The sequence below is a fragment of the Salvelinus sp. IW2-2015 genome, linkage group LG4q.2 (assembly GCF_002910315.2).
Source record: "Salvelinus sp. IW2-2015 linkage group LG4q.2, ASM291031v2, whole genome shotgun sequence".
NCBI classification, from domain to species: domain Eukaryota; kingdom Metazoa; phylum Chordata; class Actinopteri; order Salmoniformes; family Salmonidae; genus Salvelinus; species Salvelinus sp. IW2-2015.
In genome coordinates, this window is record NC_036843.1 from 7,168,733 (window position 1) to 7,178,251 (window position 9,519).

The window sequence follows — 9,519 nt, forward strand, 5'->3', positions numbered from 1 at the left end:
CATGTTACTGAAAACAAATGACAAGAATGGAAAGTACTGTGTCTTCTGTGCAGGTTGCCTATTTCTTAAATTAAACTTTGATATAAAAAACTAAAATGTTCTGCTGTTTTACTGAGACCGTCATTACATCAGAATTTTAAATCTATTAACATCTTACTTTATTATTTGATTCAGACTATTGTGTTTTTGAGCCATGTCGTTTCATGTTTTTAATTTTCTAATGGCTTACGTAGCCCACTTAAATAGTAAAACATACTTATATTATATTTACCATTGCTGTGCACTGTATTTAGGTCTTCTCATGGTAGACCCAGGAGGGTGTAGTAGTTATCGATGCTGAGCAGGGGAGGGGAGGGGTGGGTTTAGAAGTGAGAGGGTGTTTGTTGCTAACCAGCCTAGAGAGGAGAGGCCCTACCCCTGAAGCTTAAAGAGAACAGAAAGGGGAACCAATGCAGCTCTGCAGAGGGAGGTTGAATGTGCACTCTGAGCTTCTGGATTCATCCATCTTCACTCAACAGGGTGTGGGGATGAAAAGGGCAGCGCGGGCGCCAGGAGGCGATTCACTTTTGTCTGGCGCCAGAGCGGGGGACAGGGCTGTGGCCCTTCTCATCTGTGCCAGAGGATTTGTCACTGTCCCTTAAGGACAATGGCTGTATTCATACCTGGGCCGCCATTTGAAATAATGCAAGTAGATATGGCACATTTTACATTAGGAGTTAAACATAGAATAACACACAAATCTCATTGGGAAGATAAAGTGTATATGGCAGTATTGTAATTCAATTTTTTTTTAAACAACAAATCAAAACAGATTAATTAAGATAAAATATCTTCTTCATGAAACCAATTATATAAAATTATAGTCAATGATTGACTAGCTTTACAAACATCCCAGAACAATGACATATGTGGGATGGAAGCCACAGACATGTATTAATCAAACCCCAACAATGAACTCACCCTCACTTACAACAAGTCAAACGTGTAAAATACATGCTTATCCTCCCTAGGCTGATGGATGAGTGGAGATCAGGGGAGAATTAAGAGATGTACTCCTCAGTCCCTTCAACCCCCCTCCTCCATGAAGCTCTGAATAGAGCTGGACAAATAGCTGTGCATGGGAACACAAAGACCGGGGGAAGCCAAGCTCTCGTGCCTGGGACACAGGCCCCTTCCATTCAATCTACATTTCATCATGGTCAAGCGCCGTTGGGCAAAAGGCCTGACACCTCGCCTGCCACAAAGGCGGTTAGCTCTAAATTATGGGCTATGACAACTGTAAGAGCCCCGTTCAGTACTCTGGGACTGTCAGCTGTGGACGCCAAGTGGGGGGGCAGCTGCCAGCCCAGCCAGGGAGGCCTTCTGTGGTGGGACGGACCCGCTCGGCATCACCTGGTCCCTGGTCCCCTGACACTGGGAACCTGAGTCCTTCCACAGCCCCCCCCCCCCCCCGTAATTTTGGGCACAGGTGGAATTGGGAAGCAGAACACATTGTTCGGATTAGTGGGATCGGCCTCCCTTTGCTGATAATTAGGGACATTTACTTGTGCAAAGCTGGTGTTTTTGTGTCGCTAGCTGATGGTGTTAACCCACGAAGCAGCAGCAGGATGGAGAAGGTGTGGGTGTGTGTGTGTGGCGTGTAATGGATATGCATCTTAAATCATACAGTGCCTTTCCGAGCCATTATGGCCAGCCACTGTTGTCATCATAGTGCTTTTACCATATGCTGACCTGTTATGTGCTGTCTGAAGTATGTATGTTAGGAGCATATGCTGTGAATAGGCTACCATGTTTAGGAAACTCCACATTAAACACATAGAACATAGGACGTGTGAAGTAAAAAGGGCTTTTAATGTGAAGGTTTTATCATGTTGAATGAGTAGTGCATGGTTCATGATACAGGCTTATTTCTACATGACCATGAACAGCTGTGAGGCTTGACAATATTTTGGGACTTATCCATTAAAAATGATAAAACATAAACATGAGGGGTAAAAACATGCAAAAATTCAACAGCTTTTTCAGTAGCAAGAAAAAGACCTAATAGTAGCTAGGTTTCCATCCAATTGGTGACAGATTTTCATGCAAATATTCTAAATTCTGCATAAAACAATATGCGCATTTTCCCACCAAAGACGTGTTTCCATCAAATTGACTTGTTGCGCATAAAAGGRTGTGCGTGAAAATTACTTTTGCGGTTACATTTTTTGCCAGCAAAAATGTTTGTGTTACAGTATATAGCGAATGTGCCCACTCTGGTCTTGGCACGTGTGCTCTACCCAACAGTTTGCAGATGTGGGTATACAGTAGTCTACATTATGAGATTATTATGGACAAAAGAGTGAGATTATTTTATTTGTCAAACGACAGCCAAGAACCAATCATCATGACCCTCGATATTTATTGGAAAGGAGCATAAGCTCATCACCTTGCACTTTCACCACCCTGTGAAGTTCATCATCATTTATTTKATCTGTTGCCTAATAAACTGTATGTTTTCCTGAGTCGAAGTAGGAGGACCACGCACCATGTCAACGCCTTCGATATGATGGTTCTCATATCAATATTTGCACATAAAGGCATTTCCACAGCCATTTCTCACATTCATACATTTTACCAACACAGAACAATCCCACCTTGTCTAGCATATTTTCTTTTGTCCACATTTGAAAATGTACAGTACCGACAGATTTGCTGTTTCCATCAAGCCTGTCGTGACATTTCACTCTAATAAAAAGGTTGGATGGAAGATCGGAGAAAAGAAAAGCCTCAAACTGAGTGGAGAGTAAAGACTGCATAGTCATTATTTCCACTACTATATACAGTTGCCATGATCATGCTAGCTAGCGGCACCACCACATAGAGACAGATGGATGAGTTAACAGGAGGGAATGCTAATCAATAGAAGGGTGTGTGTTACCCTGGGCTCAGCAGTAGACAGGATCGACAGTTAATTAGGGAACTGAAGGAGACAATTAAGGGGATTGAGAGTCTGGACAGAGGAGACATATTGCAGAACATACGCACACATTGTACGTCGTCTGGGTACAGGGGATCTTCAATTAAGGGAGAGCACTCCACCAGAAGCTTGCAGCCTGACCTTTTTACTATCAGCTCAGTAAAGTCTGGCTCCCCTTCACCCTGCATACTGATGAGGGGGAAACACAGCTGGGATAGGGTCAACACGCACGCACGCACGCACGCACGCACGCACGCACGCACACACACACACACACACACACACACACACAGGTCTGGGAATTCGTGTAGACCCGTTAAAGTTTGAGTAACATATGGGCAGATTAAATTTGAATGCTAGTCATGTGGCTAGGTGAGTTAAGGATCTACCTATAACAAAATATGAGTTATCAGACGTCCTGTCTCTAGGTGGAGACAGTGCTATTTTTTTATTTTATTTTTTTATTTATTTCACCTTTATTTAACCAGGTAGGCTAGTTGAGAACAAGTTCTCATTTGCAACTGCGACCTGGCCAAGATAAAGTATAGCAGTGTGAACAGACAACAACACAGAGTTACACATGGAGTAAACAATAAACAAGTCAATAACATGGTAGAAAAAAAGAGAATTAATAAATGGTGTCAAAGGATGAGGAGGTAGGCAAAATGTAATTAATTACATTTAGCGATTTAACACGGAGTGATAATATCATCAGATATATGTGCAAGTAGAGATACTGGTGTGCAAAGAGAGAAAAAGTAAATAAAAAGCAGTATGGGGGTGAGGTAGGTAAATTGGGTTGGCATTATTACCGATGGACTAGTAAAGCTTGCAGCGATCGGTTAGCTGCTCAGATAGCAGATGTTTAAAGTTGTTGAGGGAGATAAAAGTCTCAACTTCAGAGATTTTGCAATTCGTTCCAGTCGCAGGCAGCAGAGAACTGGAAGAAAGCGGCAAATGAGGTTTGGTTTAGGGATGATCAGTGAGATACACCCTGGAGCGGCTGCTACGGGTGGGTGTAGCCTCGTGACCAGTGAACTGAGATAAGGCGCACTTTACCTAGCATAGCCTTGTAGATGACTCTGGAGCCAGTGGGTCTGACGACGAACATGTGCGAGGGCCAGCGACTAGGCCTCAAGGTCGCAGTGTGTGGTAGTATTGGGGCTTTGGTGACAAAACGGATGGCACTGTGATGAAACTGCATCCATTGCTGAGTAGAGTATTGGAGCTATTTGTAATGAATCGCGAAGTCGAGTCGGTAGATAGTCAGTTTACTAGGTTAAGTTTCGCGGCGTGAGTGAAGGAGAGATTTGTGCGAAATGAAAGCCGACTCAGATTTGATTTTGGATGGAGATGTTTTGATATAGTCTGGAAGGAGAGTTGCAGTCTAGCCGACACTAGGTACATAGATTCCACTAATCTAGTCGGAACCGTCCAGGTGGTGATCGCTAGTCGGGGGCGGTGCAGAGCAACGTTTAAAAGCATGCATGTGGTCTTTCTAGCGTTTAAGAGCGCATGTGGAGCGCTACGAGGAGTGCTTATGGCATTAAGCTCGTTTGGAGGTTTGTATAGACAGGTGTCCAAGAAGGGCCAGAAAGTAATACAGAATGGTGTCGTCTGCGTAGCGTGGATCAGAGATGCCCGAGCAAGAGCAAATATTATATATACAGATGAAAAGATCGGCCCGAGAATATGCAACCCTGTTGGTGTCCCCCATAGAGACGCCAATGGTACCGAAACATGCCCCGATTTACACACGACTCTGTCTGCAAAGTAGTTGGTGAACCAGGCAAGGCAGTCATTAGAAAAACCGAGGCTACTGAGTCTGCCGATAAGAATATGGTGATTGACAGAGTCGAAAGCCTTGGCCAGGTCGATGAAGACGGCTGCACAGTACGTCTTTATCGATGGCGGTTATGATATCGTTTAGTACCTTGAGCGTGGCTGAGGTGCACCCGTGACCAGCTCGGAAACCGGATTGCACAGCGGAGAAGGTACGGTGGGATTCGAGATGGTCATGGATCTGTTTGTTGACTTGGCTTTCGAAGACCTTAGATAGGCAGGGCAGGATGGATATAGGTTCGTTAACAGTTTGGGTCCAGGTGTCTCCCCTTTGAAGAGGTGGATGACCGCGGCAGCTTTCCAATCCTTGGGATCTCAGATGATACGAAGAGAGATTGAACAGGCTGGTAAATGGGGGACAATGACGGCGGACATTCAGAATAGGGGGTCCAGATTGTCAAGCCCAGCTGATTTGTATGGGTCCAGGTTTTGCAGCTCTTTCAGAACATCTGCTATTCTGGATTTGGGTAGAGAAGCTGGGGAGGCTTGGGCGAGTAGCAGCGGGGGGGGAGCTGTTGGCCAAGGTTGAGTCGCCAGAGAGGCATGAGACCGTTGAGAAATGCTTTGTTGAAGTTTTCGATTATCACGGATTTATCGGTGGTGACCGTGTTACCTAGCCTCTTGCAGTGGCAGCTGGAGGAGGTGCTCTTGTTTCTCATGGACTTTACAGTATCCCAGAACTTTTGGAGTTAGAGCTACAGGATGCAAATTTCTGCTTGAAAAACTGGCCTTTGCTTCCCTGACTGACTGCGTATATTGGTTCCTACTTCCTGAACAGTTGCATATCGCGGGGATCTTCGATGCTATGCAGTTCGCCACAGGATGTTTTTGTGCTGGTCGAGGGCAGTCAGGTCTGGAGTGAACAAGGGCTATATCTTTCTTAGTTCGCATTTTTTGAACGGAGCAGTCTGTCTAATATGGTGAGGAAGTAACTTTTAAGTAGACCAGGCATCCTCAACTGGGATTGAGGTCAATATCCTTCCAGGGTACCCGGGCCAGGTCGATTAGAAAGGCCTGCTCGAATAAAGTAAGGGAGCGTTTGACAGTGATGAGGGGTGGTCGTTTGACCGCGGACCGTAGCGGATACAGCAATGAGGCAGTGATCGCTGAGATCTTGATTGGACAGCAAGAGTGTATTTGGAGGCAAGTTGGTCAGGATAATGTATAGGGTGCCATGTTTACGGATTTAGGGTTGTACCTGGTGGGTTCCTTGATGATTTGTGTGAGATTGAGGGCATCTAGCTTAGATTGTAGGACTGCCGGTGTTAAGCATATCCAGTTTAGGTCCACCTAACAGAAACAAATCTGAAGCTAGATGGGGGGGATCAATTCACAGATGGTTCCAGGGCACGCTGGAGCTGAGGGGGGTCGGTAGCAGGCGAAACAGTGAGAGACTTTTTTCTGGAGATTAATTTTTAAAATTAGAAGTTCGAACTGTTTGGGCATAGACCTGGAAAGTATGACAGAATTTGCAGGCTATCTCTGCAGTAGATTGCAACTCCTCCCCCTTTGGCAGTTCTTCTTGACGGAAAGTGTTATGTGGGTATGGAAATCTCAGAATTTTTGGTGGCCTTCCTAAGCCAGGATTCAGACACGGCAAGGACATCAAGGGTTGGCAGAGTGTGCTAAAGCGGTAGTAAGACAAACTTAGGGAGGAGGCTTCTGATGTTGACATGCATGAGACCAAGGCTTTTTCGATCACAGAAGTCAACAAATGAGGGTGCCTGGGGACATGCAGGGCCTGGGTTTACTCCACATCACCCGAGGAACAGAGGAGTAGTAGGATGAGGGTGCTAAAGGCTATCAAACTGGTCGCTAGAGCGTTGGGGACAAGGAATAAAGGAGCAGATTCTGCGTGGTAGAATAGATTCTGGGCATAATGTGCAGACAGGGGTATGGTGGGGCACGGGTACAGCGGAGGCAAGCCCAGGCACTGGGTGATGATAAGAGAGGTTGTATCTCTGGACATGCTGGTCTCAATGGGTGAGGTCACCGCATGTGTGGGAGGTGGGACAAAGGAGGTATCAGAGGTACGGGGAGTGGAACTACGGGCTCCATTGCAAACCAAAACAATGATAACTAGCCTGAACAACAGTATACAAGGCATATTGATATTTGAGAGAGACATACAGTAAGGCATAAAGTKATTGCAGGTCTTYATTGGGAGAGCTAGCTAAAACAACAGGTGAGATAACAGCAGCTAGTCAGCTAACACAGCAACAGCAGGTAAAATGGCGATGACTAGGCAGAGAGGGTCGGATTAACTACACACAGAGCCTGAGTTAAAACACAGAGCCGACAGATAAAACACAAATAAACAGAATGGAGTACCGTGAATTAATGGACAGTCCAGCAGGCATCAGCTATGTAGCCAAGTGATCATAGTGTCCAGGGGGCAGCCGTAGATGGAGCAGGGAAGCTGCCACTACGCTAGCACGCGGCGTTTAAAGTTAGTAGCCCGGGGGTGGTCTGCTCAGACGGAGGGGGTCTGCTCAGACGGAGGCCGGTTGAGGGCACAGCGGATGGGGTATTCGTCGGCAGACCAGACGTGGTGGTGCGGCGGGGCGCCGTGTCGACAGAGAATCCAAGCCAGATGGCGAAAGAGGTATTGTAGAATTTTGTTTGCTAACTGGTGCTAGCTTCGTGGCAGTGGCGCTAGCTGCAAGCTAGCTGTGAGGATCAGAAGTAGTGGCTCAGGGATTACGGCAGGAATCCGGCGTTGTTGTGGAGAGACAGTCCGATGCTGGTAAATTGGTGAGTAATATCCAGGKTAATAACAGGGCTGGTGTCTGTGCAGAAGGTAAAAGCTGCTAGCAGTGGCTAAAAATGASTAAATAGCTTGTAGCTGATTAGCTGGTTAGCTACTGGGGSTTCTTGAATGTGTTCCAAAGTTTAAAAAGTTTAAAAAAATAATAGCGATTCCGTATCACATTGGGTGAGGTAGGTTACCGGAAGGTATAATCGAATTAAAAATCGAAAGAGCTAGTTTTTTAAATTTTTTATATATACAAAAAATACGAAAAATACAAAAGTACACGAGAGGACGAAACAAAACACGCCTACACTGCTACGCCATCTTGGATCTTTTTGACTGGCAGGCCACACTTTACCTAATTTATCATATTGAACAAGCTCAAACTGGTTCAGAATGATAGCCTACAGACCATGAACATCAGAAACCATAAACATTCTTTTGGATCCCATTAAAATGAGTGTTACGACCTTTGCATGGGCATAATTAGCCAAATATGCAAACCTAACCAACTGTCTGGCTCAGCTCTAGCCAATTACCTAAACTCCTCCACGGAGTTGAGCGCAGACTAGAGTTTGACTCCTCTATGTGTCGATACTTCAAAAATGTAAATTCTTACCATGTAGCTGTTTGTCCTCTGTTTTTGGGAGCCTTTCTTTGTTGCTGAAATGCTTACTTTTTATTAAACGTTAATCAAACACAARCACTGACTGTGACCTCATTGCTGTTGCTCTAAGATAGATGGCAACTAAGTGTGAATGCGCATTTGCCAATTGAAACAGTCGGTGGTGGTTGTATTTGAGTAACATTTTATTAAAAAGTATGGATTTCAGCATACAAAAAAAGGCACGCAACAACAGAAGACAAACACAGGTACACAGTAAGGGTTTAAGATTTTTTTTTTTTTAAGTATCGACAGACACATAGCAATTCGAAGGAATCAGAGGTTCATTTAAAAAAACTCTAGTCTGCGCTCAACTCCGTGGAGGAGCTCAGCCCTAAAGGCTTATTCTGAAATCTTTGTTTGGCTTTCATTTTAGCTGGCCTTAATAATAAACACAAGTGGGTGCAAGGTTGGGGTTCAATTATGATAGATTTTTAAGCAGAATTTGAACGCAATGTCGGATTTAGTTTTCCCCTTATGAGAAAACATTGCAGTCAGAATGCAGTATGCTGCAAATACTGCTTCCAAAAAAACTAAGAAATATTATTGCAGTTACAACGCAGTTGCAATGCAGTATAATTGCAGTTATTCTGCAATTACTGCGTCCAAAATACCACAGTATACCACAGGACTGCAGTGACTGCACTTTTACTGCAGTTTCAAAACTGCAATCTTTTTTTATAAGGGTCATAAAGTTAATGATTATGCTTTTTTTGATATCGCTGCCACAGAGAATCTGAATACTGAAGAGTATTTCTGTCTGTTATGAAGCCATTTTGTGGGGGAAAACTCATTCTGATTGGCTGGGCCTGGCTCCCCAGTGGGTGGGCCTATGCCCTCCCAGGCCCACCCATTGCTYCACCCCTGCCCAGTCATGTCAAATCCATAGATTAGGGCCTAATTRATTTATTTCAATTGACTAATTTCCTCATAGGAACTGTATTTCAGTCAAATGTTTGCAATTGTTGCATGTTGCATTTATATTTTTGTTCAGTATAAAAGCATTGCATGAATCTATCATCGTATTTGCAGGTCCGAGAAATGTCATGCAATTCTACGTCATTTTACATATTAGCAGAATATTTTTTTATATCACACAAATTGACAAAATTACAGGCTAAGAATGGACAGAGAGATATGTGTATGTGTTCATCGTATCATATTTCTCCAATGCCAAATCAGTGTGTCTTGATAGCAACGAAACTGTCCCTGTTTGCAAATAATTAAATCTGAGATGTCATTAGGAATCTGAGCATGGTACTTTCAAAGGTTAGGCCTACCTTTCCACCCCAGACAAAGMYG